General features: G+C 47.3%; 1 long non-coding RNA gene across 1 annotated transcript; it reads left to right on the top strand.

Moving 5' to 3' along the window:
• The first annotated feature begins 1,557 nt into the window (after positions 1-1,557).
• On the top strand, positions 1,558-12,073 carry LOC123363021. Its single transcript, XR_006576680.1, has 3 exons — positions 1,558-1,606; positions 11,011-11,071; positions 11,865-12,073. It is a non-coding gene; the product is annotated as an uncharacterized LOC123363021 (long non-coding RNA).
• Positions 12,074-14,810: the final 2,737 nt, after the last annotated feature.

The raw sequence follows: 14,810 nt of genomic DNA, 5'->3' as shown, positions 1-14,810 counted from the left end.
GGGAATTAGACACCTCTCTACGACCTGTGCTTTTGAATATCTCCTGCTTTACTCAGGACAGTGGTTGGTTTGCCCCAGCACCAGAGAAAGGGGCCCAGCTCTGCCCATCCACATAGGTGTAAATCAGGAGTACCTCCCCCAAAGTCAATGGAGTTACACCGTTATAAAAACGGTATAACTTACGGCACAGAGTCAATGCATTGTGCCAGCGCACCCAGTTCAAAGGCTCTGAAAGTTCGCCAGAGGTATAAACGTTCTGCCTAAGCTATTCTATCCGTCAGTTTGACTGTCTCTATGTACAGGTGCTGGACATGTACCCAGTAAGAGACAATCCCTGCCCTGAAGAGCTTGCAGTCTAAATAGACAAGAGAGAGAGGGAAGAGCCTTGCCCCTGGGCACACAGCAGGCCAGGGGCTGAGCTGGGGACAGAACCCAGCTCTCCTGAGCCCCCATGCAGTGCCCTGCCCACTGGCCCAACCCACCTTTCAGCCGAGCCCCTAAGATGTCAGTCCTCTGGGTGAGCGTCAAGCACCCTGAGGTTCCCCCTCCCTGCTAGGTGATAGGCTCACTAAGCTGGAGCTCAGTGGACACAGGGCCTCTCTGAGGGCTCCCTGCTCATCCCTGGCATATCTTTAGAGTCTGACCTCGCACTGGCTCCTTGACCCCCTTAATGGTCCATTCAAGGGGAGGAGGAGGAAATGCCACCGGGCCCTTGTTGTTCAATAATATCAATGGTGTGCTTGGCTTGGGGGGTCACTGCTGATGTCATTCGGCTCAGCAGGATGTGTTCTTTTCCTGCACCAGCTCCCAGTAATTGGCTCACCAGCTGGGGCCAGGAAGAGCTGTCCCCCTATGGTATAGCCATGCACAATTCAGTACATGATAGCCGGGCTAATGCCTTCCTCTGAAGTATCCAGAATTGGTCACACTGGAGACAGGATATCAGATTAGATGGGCGATTGGTCTGACCTACCACAGCCATAGAAAGACTCAGCACCAGCCTGCCACTGGAATAGGACTGTAAGTCATGTCTGAACATCTGAGAACCCCAAAGATAAAGCTGTGCCATGGCTAGCACAAGCTATGGCCGGTCACCTCATCCTCTGGGTTAAGAGACCATAGAAAAGTGTTTCAGTTAGCTGTTAAGTACTGATTTATCAGCATCATTATTACTCTTTAGTTCCCTTTTCCCTTACTGTCCATCTTCCCTGAAGTTTGGTCCTAGCCTGTGAATCTGAGACATCTGGACTGAGAGGGACTTAAGGAACATTTATATCTCTGAATAGAATGCATATGAAACAGCAACATCAAAGCCCCTCCGGGTCGCTTATCTAATCATGTCTGACCAGCCCTGGTTTTCTCAACTGTCTATAGCGCCTACATAAATAGCTCATTAAAAGACATCACAAGCACCACCCCCTTCAGTGCATTCTTCTACATAGCCCCTACTTATATTCCCCAGCCCAAGGATGCCCTTTTTAGGAATTTTTTACCAGCATGCCTTGTTGAGGCTGGCCCTTTAAATTTGGCAGGATTGGTACTGTGGTTCAGGTATGGGGAGTTTTTAACTGGTTTCTGTTTGTAGCAGCCTGCTCCATGCCAGCTGGTAAGCACTCCTGTCTTGATAGGTTTTCCCTTCCTTATTCTGGGGGTGGTAGGATGGTATCATCTCATAAGGGGGTTAAAGCAACCCCCTTGAGAGTGTATGAGGAGGGGGCTAAGGGGGCTTGGTCTACAGTAACTGGTGCATTTCATGGTCTAGCTCAGCTCATAGGGCAGATGAAGCATCAAAGACAGCCATGAATCTAGGAAATGGTTAGAGATGCTGAAGTACAGCAGCTCTCTTGCCTGCCTAGAGCAGCTCTTCTCCTTCTCGTGAGGTGATTCCACCAAGCGGTTTGAGCTAGGAGCCAGAAGACCTTGTTCCTATTGCAAACTGAGAGGTGGTAAGGGGAGACACTGCTAATAGTCTGCTATGACCTTGTGGCTAAAGCAAGGTGTGGTTGGGAGCCTGGTTTAGCTAGTTGGAGCAATACTGACAGTCCATGGGTCTCTCTGATAGCGCTGGCTTTACTAATGGGCTCTGACCACCTTTCCTCATTGGCTCCTCAGATATAGCTGCTACCTCCTACTTTATACCTGCAATAGTTTGATGTCATGTTCCCTGTTGGAAACAGTCACTGGCTGACTGTCCCTGTAACAAGAGTTGGGTTCAGCCTTGCCTGTGATGTAGCAGTTATCCCCAGCTGAGCCTGATCTGGTGGCTTAATGACCATTAGTGACCCCAGCTGTGACAGCGTGAGGGCGGATTACCTAGTCTGTTCCTTCTCCCCCTGTCCCTGCCCCAGGAAGGGTGTGGTGAAAACAACAGGGAGTCCCTGGTGAGGGGAGGCAGTGGGCTAACCTGCTGGGAAGAAGCAGCATAGAAGAACTCTGCAGGGCCAGGGAGTAAGGCAAAGAGCTTCAGTGTGGCCCAGGAGGGCAGAAGAATTACTGGTTTGGGTATGTATTTGCATATTCAGTTGCCCTGAAGGGGTCTGAGCTGGAAAAGTTACCTGGCTGGAGGGTGCGGCCATGGAGGCCTAGCCGGAGACAGGCCATTGCAGGGCTAAGGGGGTGCTATGGTGGCAAGTGGAACCCCTCACAGAAACACAATAGCTCTACAGCAAACTAATTATTAGGAGACAACAAGAGCAAGGTGTTTGCAGCTGCTGCTGCTCACAGGTGCTCCCCAGAATCCTTTGGGCTGTTCCTTGCACCATCTGAAAGGTGTGCAAAAGATTGGTGCAATGGTTTATGGGTCTCTGACTGGACTGCAAGTAATGAAGCTAAGTCAGCTCAGGGCAAGACCAGAGAAGGGGACTAGGCAGGTGAGGCATGAGAGAGGGTTGGAGGGTGACACAAAAGAAGAAAGAAGCTCCATGTAGATGGCAAACTTTAAAGTTCACCGAGTTGTGTACTCTGAGCTGAAATGCCCATCACATAGTAAACAAGCGCCATCTATTGGCTTAAATGAGTGCTTGTGGATGCTGTCTTGTCGAGGCAGAATGCTCTCTAGGCACGGCCAAATCATGCCCTTAAGTAAGTGGTTGGGTTTTTCTCTTGGAACAAGCAGCAAAGAGTCCTGTGGCACCTTATAGACTAACAAATGTATTGGAGCATGAGCTTTCGTGGGTAAATACCCACTTCGTTGGATGCATATCTTGGAACAGAACTGCTCGTGTTCTATTGATTTGTTCTCTAAGATCTGGAAAAACTGTTTCAAGTGCTGTGTATATGCATGTGTCTTTATAAAAGCTCAGAAGTAGGAGACTGTGTATGTACCATGCCAAATGCCTGCTCTTCTGATGTGTCAATGAATAGGAAATTTTTGTTTTTACACCTTTCAACTAAGACTCTTAAAGCACTTAATGAACAGTGCCTTACTAGAGTGCATCCCTTCCTCCCACAGTGCATTTGAGTAACTGGTTCACTTTCTTTAACTACTCCAGCAGTGAGATGTTGCAGTGCAAACTTGTAGTCCAGCCTCCAAAATGACAGCTCTTGGATGCCTCTGTGTTTTTAGGTGGCCGGTGTCAGAAGCCATCCTGCTATCAAGGAGTCTTCACAGGTGCTCAGTGCTGGCAGCTGCTAGAGACCTGGGATTCTGGTGGCTGGGACCTGTGAAAATCTAGCCTCAGAGGCCTCCGTCTCTAACTTTTGGGTGCACAGCCTACTTTTTAATGCATAGCTGTATGGCCACTACTGCATGAACCATCTTACTTACCCTAGTTGGGCAAAATGCATATTGAATTTGGTGGGTGCTTTGCCTGAGCAAGGGATAGCTGGGTAGGGCCTGATTCTTGTTTACACTAAGGGCCCTCTGTGCCACTCTGGCAATGGAAAGGGGCTCTAAGGTGGGAGTAAATTACATTTACATTCACTCTCCATGGTGCAATGGGGTGTGCACCCCACACAGACAGTGAGAGGGTTCATGTGGGGCTGGCTGCATCTGCAAGCTTAAAGATGCAGCCCAGCTGGGAAGGAGCTGGGTGTGGATTACAAGGAAGGGAAGCACACATGAGAAGGGGTGGCTGGGGTAGAAGAGGAACAGGAAGAAGCAGCAGGAGCTGGTGCAGAGGGTTGTGCAGAGTAAGGGTGAAGAGCTGGCTCACCCAGGCAGAGGCCAAACCCCAGAGTCAGAAGGTGATTCTGGAGGAGCTCGGCCAGGGTAGGACACACAGGCAGAAGAGCCTGCAGAGTGGAACGGAGGGTGGTGGATTGGGAATGCAGCCAAAGGCAGGGAGTGGACCTCCAAGGAGAAGCACTGGGAGGTCTTGCTCATTACAAGAGCCCACAAGGGGGCTGAGCAAGCCTGGAAGAACGGCTACAGCAGGAAGGAGTCCACAGAGGCAGCAGCAGAGTCTGATGGAGCAGAGCTTGGCTGCTGCTTATAGGGTCCTTGGACTGGGAACTGAGTGACTTGTGTTCCCCTACCAGCTGCTGAAGAAAGCGGCGTGAAATCCTTGATGTATAAGGATATTTGAAAGCCCGGGGACAAGAGCGTTTAAGGACCATGGGCCCAGACTGAGGGCAGACCTCCAGATGTTAACAATTGGGAACATCACTTGTTGGACTTCTGGTTACTCCAAAAGGGGTGAGACTGAGTGACCTGGTTGGAGTTAGGTAGACTGACCACTGTGGGGCCAGAGCCACTGCTCCCAGGGGGGTGCGAAAGGAGAAAAGCCTGGTGTGCCACACCCGGCCACGAGCCGGTACGTGTGGAGTGCATTCTCCTACAAGTCCCTCTTACACTACCAGAGTGGTGGCAAGGGGCCTTTCTGTCAATGCAAATCAAGTGTTAGAGTTTAAGGGACCATTATAATCACATCTGACTCCATCACTTAGTCCCATGTCCTTGCATGGAGTGTGGTGTGCAGACCTATTTAAGGATATTTGCCAAAAATAAAATGCAGTTTAAATTCCAGGAACTAAAGAATTTTAACCCTCCCCCCCAAATATGTCTAATGCCTCTCCCGCCATGTCTGCTGGGGTGCAGCTGCTCTCCGTGGCTATGTGCATTCCAGACAGCACGCTCAGCCACTGCACAAGAACATGCTCAAGTCCTTGGAAAAGTCCCCAAGGAAAGGGGGAATTAAGCCCTTCAAGCGTGTTCTGTTTTCTCTCTGCCTAGTCTCGTGCAAACAGATGGGATGCCATACTTCAAGCATGGCAGCTTTTGTAGCTGGGGGGAGGGGGAGAATAGGGTGACCAGATGTCCTGATTTTATAGGGACAGTTCCGATTTTGGGATCTTTTTCTTATATAGGCTCCTATTACCTTCCACCCCCTGTCCTGATTTTTCACACTTGCTGTCTGATCACCCTACGGGGATGTCAGAGAAAAACTCAGTTCTCACTTTTTGTTTGGGTGCAGCAGAGTCAGATACTTTATTCTGTTTAGCAGCTACAGCAGGGAGAGCGTGCACTAGGACATAGGGTCTCCCCTTCCTAGACAGGTCTCTCAACAGGTAAACAATTACAGCAGCATTTATACTTTTGTTACAGACAATAATAAGCAACAGCTGCATTTTGTTTATATATAGGTCATCCTGATATCTTGTTGTTTTTTTTACTTAAGAGACTCCAGTCTACATTTCGTATTATCTACACAAGGTCAAAAAACAACTTCTCACACAGTTCTTTTCCACTCGCCTCACACAATCCTTGCTTTTACAAATCTTGCATTATTAAGGTTACAGTTAGCCTAACTTTTGCTAACAAAGACTGTCATGCATTAAGATCCCCTACAAATCCCTGTCAGTTCTTTCTGTACTTCCACACTCCCCCCTTTTGTACTTCTAGTACAACAAATATTTTTAAACCTTTATTTGCATTAAGCCATGGATTTTAGATTTTACATTAGATGTTTTAACCTTAGGGGTTTTGATTGGATGTTATGACAATGCATGATTAGCATGGACATGAAAGGTATTACTTTTAGTACAGTTTTTACAACAACAATAATAATATAGGTGTGCAGGAGCTTTGCCAAGCTAAGCGATAATGGGGGAGGAGAAAGTGCGCATGCTCACTCCGGCTCTAGTGTGTTTGATGTGATGAATCAAGCTCTTAATTTTTCAGTGGTAGCATTAACATCTGTTTGCGAAGCTGTCCTGCAAAGACCCGGGAGGGCAGGTTAGCTCTGTTTGATGGCTGCTGGTACAGGGGTGTCCAACAAGGTCCAAGAAGCAGCCAAACACTCTGCTGCAGCCAGGTTCTTTGGTCTGGAATTCTTATGGGAAGAGATTTCTTAGGAGGTTTCTGGCATTGCCCAGCTATGACAGAGTTGTTATGTTTATAGGCTGAGGGTTCCCACTAAGCCATAAAGTGTGGCTGTGAAAGACTTGAGAAATTCTATGGTCCCTGCCGTGAGGCGCGTTGGCTGTTTAACAGTTCTACAAGGGTGAGAGCAGACAGAGCTGTGGTTGGGCAGGTCATGTCCCTGCTCTGTTTCCCAATCTGTACAATGGGGTTGTGACTGCTGCTGCTTCCCAGCCTTAGCAATGAGCTTGGTGTTGCCTAAAATAACCAACCATAGATCAGGCATTCTCTGTTTGATGTTCCGTGGTTTGGCAGGGTCCAACTGCATCTAGATCAGCACCCGAATTATTAGTTATGTCTAGGATGAGGACCCCAGTGTGCACAGGAGACCCTCACCATGAAAAGAGACCATGTGAATTTGTAATAGTTGTATTACCACAGTTAGCGAAGCCACAAACATGCCAACCCAGCCAACTAGACTGAGAACACACAATGTGCATATTCACATTATCCTTTGTGGAGACCTAACACCAGGGAGACAGATGATCCATTCCAGGAAGAGCCTAACAGCTTAAACCACGGTTAATCCTTGTATAGGATTATGTGGCCACCTTGAATATTCATGTTCCGTCCTCTCTATCCATATCTAAACTTCTGCATCCTAATCACATTGGGGGGCTCTTCTCCCATTATTTGCTATGCCGTTTACCTCAAGCTCACGAGCATGTAACTCATTTGGTTACCATGGCGCTCGTATGGCAGAACATCAGCAGATGTTCCTATTGTAAAATATCCAAAGCTAGCATCAAGTGGGATTTTGTAGCTCTGTCAGCACTTTGGCTACACTTGTTTATGACAGTCTGTCTGGTGACACCTTAGGAGCTAAGGCTGCTCCTTTGCGCTTAGTCAAACTCATTGAGACCTAAGCTATTGTCTTACAGGCTCTGGGGACTGTACTGCTTTAACTGATACCTATATCTGGCCTAGCAAATACCTATGCCTATCGGCTACAGGGGAGATGTGTGGGAGGAAAGCTCTCTAGGAGAGCTGAGTTTCATGACCAAGGAGGTTTGAATGTGGAGATGAACCCATGGCATCTGGGAAGAGGAAGGTTATTCCAGGCACATAGGACAACATCATAGAAGGTATGAAGTCAAGAATAGGAGGTGTGAATCCATGTCCCTGTACTGGGAACCTTCTGACAGTCAATAGCAAGGAGGATGACTGGGCCTTTTATTGGTTGTGGTTGTTCTGTGGGCAAGTCAGTAGCTCTGTGCCTAAGCCTGCCCAATCTCCATTCCTCCCCCAGTGCAGATGACCAGTTCATGCAGCAACTCCTGCAAGAACCTGGAATGGGGGGGGACAGTGGAGCAGAGGAGCCCTGCCCCATACAGGACTGGGTAATCCAAACTGGAGGTCAGTCAGTGCCCTCTTTGCATGGATGTAGGGGGCATAATTGGAGCTAATATGCTCTGGGCAAAACTTGGAGTGGAGTCTGTAGAGTCTTTTGGGTTCAGTCCTCGTTGGAAATTTACAGGGGACGTGTCTTCAGGACACTAAATGGGGAGCGGACTGGGTGGTATGTAGGCAGGGGTGGAGCTGTGGGATATCTTGTCCTCCCACCACCTCCCTCGACTGAAACCAAGGAGAGCTAAGAAATGTAGAGGTTTTTTTCCTAATGAATACCCTTCCCTCTCCCTACACATTTGGTGCTGCGAGGTCTGTAGAATTAATTAAATGTGTCCAGGTCTCTCTCCTCTCCTATCAGTAGGTGTCAGCACTGATTCTAGATTTTCCTGCATGGAATGAGAAATGGCATGCGAGGAAGCCTTTTTTTTTTTTTTTTAATGCTTTTGTGGATTGAAGCGTTTTGTCTTTCATGGAAACCATGCGAACAAGGAAGCTTGTGAAATGCAGCTGTATGTGTGGACTGAACTGTTTGAGACTAGAGTTATCCTCATTCAGATGGACTGTTCTGTTGCTACGTCCGCTGTTAACTTGCTTCTCCTGAAGTTTTAACTTGCTGCTTCACCCCAGCCATGACCATCATTCTGAATCTCCGGTTGGGCAGGTGACTTGGCTCTTAGCACGTCGTGCTGTGGCTGGGTCTCTGCATCAGCTGCCTGTTCACATCTGGATGCAGCTGGAGTGACTGATGACAATACTGAAAATGTTGAATGATCTTGGACCCAGTCATCTGGCACTGGCAGATGCCTCTCCCTCTTCCCCCTTCTGTTTTCACAGCACTTAAGATCTGCTGGGAGGTTCTTGCTGTCAGATCCTGGGACGGAGTTCGGAGGTCTCTAGCTGGGAGGTATATTTACAGAGCTCCCAGAACTCAGATTAGCAAATTTCAGGATGCACTACAAGATACATTTATATGCTTAATTTTTCAAGCAGGTTTTCCCCACTCCCCTGACAACATGAGTGCTTCTGAAAATCTAAGATTTAGGAGCAAATTCCCAAGTGGACATGCTCAGGCACTTTTGAAATCCCCACCCATAGGTGTTAACATGTGCAGCGCTGGGTTTGAGAAACGCTCCCTAGAGAGCCTCCGAGGACAGGAAGAGAAGTTCAAGCTTCATGTGGAAAAGGAGAAGGTACATCCTGAGACTGCCCCAGAGGATTCTTTCTCAGGACATATTAGGCATAGTTTACACAGCTAAATGAGAAGAGGATGCACCAGACATTTATTAACTGCTCTTCTTTCCTGGGTTACTTTCAAGGAAATCCCAAGGTTTTGAGGAGGTTGACTCCTTCCTTTTCAGCAATGAGCCATGTCGTATCACTGATCAGAGAGGCTGCTGTTCCCTTGCATAGCCCTTCTGAATGTTCAGCATTCCTTGCTTTAAAATATTGAGCATTTTTGAGCCTTAAGACTTTTTCTTTTTCTTTTCTGTCTGGCTGTTCACAGTGTTTTGCATTGTTGAATGGAGTACCAAGCCAACTCCCCATGTGCATGTGTCATCCTCTGCGCACACATCCACGCTCCAGGGAAAGACACCTGCTTTGACTGCTGCGAAGAGAATATTAATTACAAAGCATGTTGCTGCTAGTTGTCTGGGATCCAGTTCCAAATGGCTAATTAGGCAAACTATAACTTTTTGAAAGTTATAACAGGCATTTGAACTTTGGCTGTGTTCCTGTGAGTGCAGCCATCAGAAGTCAGGGGAGGCTTTCTGGAGAAGGCAGTTAAGTGGCAGTTTGCATTTACTGCTCAGCACCTGCTAGCTCCATGGCTGTGCATTAGCAAATCACAAGGCTCTAATCAGCACCTTCTCTAGCCTGTGCCAGATGTGGTAAACATGGCTCTCACGTTGCACACAATGGTAGGTTATGTTAATGCCAAGATAAAAACAGCACAAATTATGTCAGATACAAAATACTAACTTTGTAATAGAGCTCCTGAACAAAGGCAGAGTTTATCATGACAGATGGGGCCCAGGCACACAACCTGGATCTGGATTTCCAACACTCCACAGTTTGGAAAAGTTCAGAGCCAGGGGTTTGCTTCAGGTCTATCCCTAACTGTAATGGACTCCTTGAAAGGTGAATCACATGGGGCTTCCCAGAAGGGTGGAAGACTGTGGGGAAGCTTTGGGGTGTCCAAAAAACCTTTTTTTTAATGCTGGGTTTGGTGAAATATTTCCCAGGCCCTTGTCTTTCCCTCATTAGAACCTCTGATGATTGTTTTCCAAGGGAAAACTAAATCTAAAATGTTTCTAATGAAAGTCAAAAAAGGATCCATCTCAGCCTTCTGAAGCAGGAACACATCTTATTTATTTTGGTTGTAAGGTGCATGCATCCAGAAGCATCCCAGCCCAGAGATGAATGCAACTACTTGCTCTGCTTCTAGGAGTAAACTCAGACCTGCCGCAGCCCCAAATTTGCATGTGTCTGAGCCAAGCAGAACTTATACTTCCAAAGTTTCAAATTTTCTTTATCTACAATCCATTTTTGGATGACAAATGAGTGGTTTTTTCCCCCCCTTCCTTACCTGCTCCTTCACCAGCCTGACTTCAGAGGCACAAGCACCCAGAAATCCTGCTAAAATAACTGGGAGATGTGAGTGCTGGAACAAGAGGGGCCTAGCCCCCTTCAGAAATCCTCCTCGCTTCCTTTCTCCAGACATGCTTTGTCTTAGTGAAGCCTGCCCCTAGGCCATGCTGGGAAATGTTTTCCTGCAGGTTCATGGGTCACTTAAAAAGCAACATGCCCTGATTATGATCTTCCACTAGGCTCATCTTGGTGCAGCATTTTTTTTAAATAATGGGGATATCCTATCTCCTAGAACTGGAAGGGACCTTGAAAGGTCATCAAGTCCAGCCCCCTGCCTTCACTAGCAGGACCAAATATTGATTTTGCCCCAGATCCCTAAGTGGCCCCCTCAAGGACTGAACTCACAACTCTGGGTTTAGCAGGCCAATGCTCAAACTACTGAGCTATCCCTCCCCCCCATAATCTCCTACTGTAGATGAGCCATTCTGGGTGGGTTCACTAAGGCAGCATGTGCAGTACTGGGATCACAATCATATTGCTTCCCTTTAATGTTCACCTCTTTATCTTTCTGGGCCTTTTCAGCATTCCCCACTTCAAGCTCCCTGTCCCTTAGATTTTCTACAGCCATTGTGCTTGTCAGTCTGTCTTCAGTACCAAGGTGGTGGTTTTGTCTCCTCTGATCCCTAACATGCTTATATTTTCCTTCACAGATTGAGAGCTTCTTGTGCCACTTCTTGAAATGTCAGATCACCGTTTTCTCTTCCTTGCCAGGTGCGCATGACAATATTTGCTTGTTTCTTACAGCAAATTGTTTATTTTTCCCTGCCGGCTGTTTAGGGGTGCATTGTGTGTTTGTGTTGTAAGTAACTAATGCAATGTTCTCCCATGTGCTCTCTAACTCTAGAATGTTAATCATAGTAAATGACTGGGTTTGTTCATGGCAGAGCCAGAACTTCAAAAGCTTTAGCACAGGTTTTAGAACTTCTCATGCTTGCAGAGATTTTTCAGCTAGACTGTAAGCCTTTTATGAATAACAATCTGTTATCTGGGTGCCATGCCTAGCACAACAGGGTGTTAATGATTAGGGCTGCATAATAAACAGACCAAGGTCTCAAACTGCCTGCAGCAAGCAACGTGGAAATAGATTGGCTATGTTAGACCTGCTGGCCTCTTACCTTTGAAAGTTCAGCCTTAGGTGTTTCTCAACCAGTCTCCTCTTTCTGCACACAATCACTTGCACACATCACTTTTGTGCCCTAAGGCTTGCATATATGTGAACATAACCTTCCCCCCTGCCCCCAAGATCTTGTTTGCATGCACAAGTGAAAGGAGGGGGAAAAGATCATGAACAAGTGATCTCTACACCCAACACTCAGAATCTATGCTTTGAAAAATCCTCCCTACAGTCTACACTTCTACAAAGAGCCCCTCTCTAGGCCTGGTATCCATTCTTGGTTGAGAAGACTGGAGATGTGTGTGTAGTTTGCTTTTTATATTTATAAGCAGTAAGATGTTTTTGAAAATTCTTTGTAAACAGCAACACTTTGTTCTCTTCAATTTACAGGTTTTGATGTGGCAGGAAAGGAGGGAGGTGAGGGTTTTGTACCTGAGAAGCATAGTCTAATAGATGGAAATGTTAATGAGCCAGCATTCCAGGATGAGGAGCCTTAGTACAGGTGTCCTTGTAAGAGATGTTTCTGCTCTGTGAATCGCCACAAAGCAGAGTCCAGGATTTGGAAAGTCTTCAAAGGACCTGCCTGAAATCTCATTATAAAACACACAATCTGCTTGTTTGCATTGAGGCACAGCCAAGCTCTGCCTGGGTCTTCAGTGAATTCTAATCAATGCTAGGGACCATCTTGGGAGCCCTATTAATTAACAAATAAAAGAGTGTTTCTTATATTAAGACTACATTGTAAAGAGTTGAAGGATGATGTGGTTGCTAGGTGTGTTACTAAATAGTTATTCCATTTGTTTGGGTGTGTAGTGGGGCGGACTGCCCCACTCCCTGTGAGAACGGGCTGCAGCAGGCCAGGGTGCCTGTGCAGACAGGGCTTATTGTGAGCCAATCAGCAAGGGGCTTATTGTGAGCCAATTAGGGCCCAGTTTAGAGACAGCCAATCAGGGCCAGGCTCAGAGGTATATAAACTCTGCCCAGAGCTGGAGCAGTCAGTCTGTCCCAGGCCTTTGACAGGGGAAGGTCAGTCTCCAAGAGAGGAGACTAGCACCGCAGACAGCGCAGTGCTGGGGAGGCTAGGGAGCTTGAACCCGTAGCCTGCCAGGCTGCAGGCCCTGAAGGGAAGGGCCTAGCGGGTGCAAGGGGCCGTAGGGGAAGCGGCCCAGGGAAACAGACAGCCGAAGGGGAGAGAAGGACAGCGAGGCTGACGCCGGAGGGTCCCTGGGCCAGGACCCAGAGTAGAGGGCGGGCCTGGGTTCCCCCCCACTTCACTCCTTGCAGTGCACCCAGCCATTGGCCGTAGGGAGTGGCCATCTTGCTATGCCAGATCCCTGACAAGAGGGATTGGACTCAAGGGTGGTTGGACATAAGGACTGAGGTGTGGGACTGCTAATCACCGACCACTGGAAGGGGGCGCAGATGGACTAAGGGGCACTGCCGGAGGGCAGTGGCCTCACAGAGGACACCGCCGAGCACGCAGCAACACGGGTCCAGAGATGACAGAGGACAGAACAACGGACGGGACACCACCAAGAGGGGGCGCTCCACTGGAAAGAGCTAATTCCCAGAGTCACCAGCAGGAGGTGCTGCAGGGGTGAGTCCCAACTCGTTACAGGGTCCAACAGATAGATAAATAATATTGCTTATAACAATCATCATGTGACTCATCTGTGACATGCTGATGAAATTAGACCCTTTTCTAACTATTTATAACTATCATATTAATGTAAAATGTCACCAATAAGACACCAAAATTCCCAAACCTGGCTGCCTGAACATAAGCACCTCAGGACATAGACACTTGGGATGGGATTTCCAAAAGTTTCAAGGACTTGCGGGGCACATAATTCCCTCAAAATCAGGGGATTTGGGCATTCAAGTCCTATTTCCTTCTGGAAATGCCACCCTCTAAATAAGAAGCCTCATTTCCAAAGTGCTGAGACCCACAAATTCCAGACTTCAGTGGAAGCTGCTGGGTTCTCATTGCGTGTGAAAATCAGACTGCTTTGATTCTAGTGCTGAAATAGGCTCTCATGGGCATATCTTCAAAAATCTTGGCCTGGGCATCCATATTCTCTATGCAGCTCTGCAAATCCCACGCATAGCTCATTGTGGTGTTCACCTCCCTCTGCAGCTCTGGGGCCTCTGCAGGGCTTCTTCCTGCTGAACAGATCCTGGAATCTATATCCCGTTTCTGTTTCTTTGCAGCCTCATCTTCTCTGCATCTGCTTAGCCTTAAGAGGATTTCCCCCTGCTGCCAAAGATCCAGACACACTCTTAAGCTCATTTAAAGCCCCCCAAAAATAATTCAGTTTCTGAAGGGTCTGGCAATGTTAAATCCCACTAGTCAATAGACTGGGCGAACTAGGTGGTAAAGCAACATTGCTCACATCTTACTGCTCTCAGATGGGTCAGCGAGCTGAGGAATCCTGCATTGCAATATCAAGAGTAAAAGCACTCTGCATGCTGAGCTAGGGTGGGCTGAGCCATTACACACATTGAATCTATTTCCCCATGTTAACTATCCTCACAGCTTCATGTCAAACTGTCTTAAATGGGCTATCTTGATTATCACTACAAAAGTTTTTTTTCTCCTGCTGACAATAGCTCATCTTAATTAATTAGCCTCTTAGTGCGGTTGAGCGGTTAGTTCGAATTAACGCTGCTAAATTCGAATTAAAGTCCTAGTGTAGACCAGGCCTTAGAGTTGGTTGGGCAACTCCCACCTTTTCATGTTCTGTGTGTGTGTGTATGTGTATATGTATGTATGTATATACACACACAATCTCTTCACTATACGTTTCATTCTATGCATCCAATGAAGTGGGCTTTAGCCCACGAAAGCTTATGCTCAAATAAATTTGTTAGTCTGTAAGGTGCCACAAGTACACCTGGTTCTTTGAGCTGGGGTGGGAGACTCATGCGGCTGTATTTCAAACCCTGCCTGTCTGTTGAAGGGTTTTTTCCTCCCATTGCTGTAATAACTAAGCGCCTTCTGTAAATCAATAGCAATAACCAGCTCCTTAGTGGAGCTCACAGTCTCTTCTCCCTTCTAAGGTAAAACCTCTAGAGGTATTTCCCTTCCCCCCCCCCCTTTGGCTCACTGCTTGATATTTTTTTTAATGGGGTTTTTAACTCATAAGGGGTCATGTTTGGATAGGTAGGGGTCAGTGTTGAACATCTGTCTTGCACCGGCGGAAGGGGGTTTTTGAAGAGGAAGGTTTCTGCAGTCGCTCCTAATGACAGTTGAATGCTGTGCCTGTCAGATACTTTTTGTCTCTGAATATAAACATTGGTGTGGGTGTTTTGCCTGCTCGAATTCTGCTGCTGAGC

Source organism: Mauremys mutica, chromosome 2, assembly GCF_020497125.1.
Source record: "Mauremys mutica isolate MM-2020 ecotype Southern chromosome 2, ASM2049712v1, whole genome shotgun sequence".
NCBI lineage: Eukaryota > Metazoa > Chordata > Testudines > Geoemydidae > Mauremys > Mauremys mutica.
Note: the sequence above shows the minus strand (reverse complement) of the source record. Positions and strands in the feature narration are given on the sequence as shown.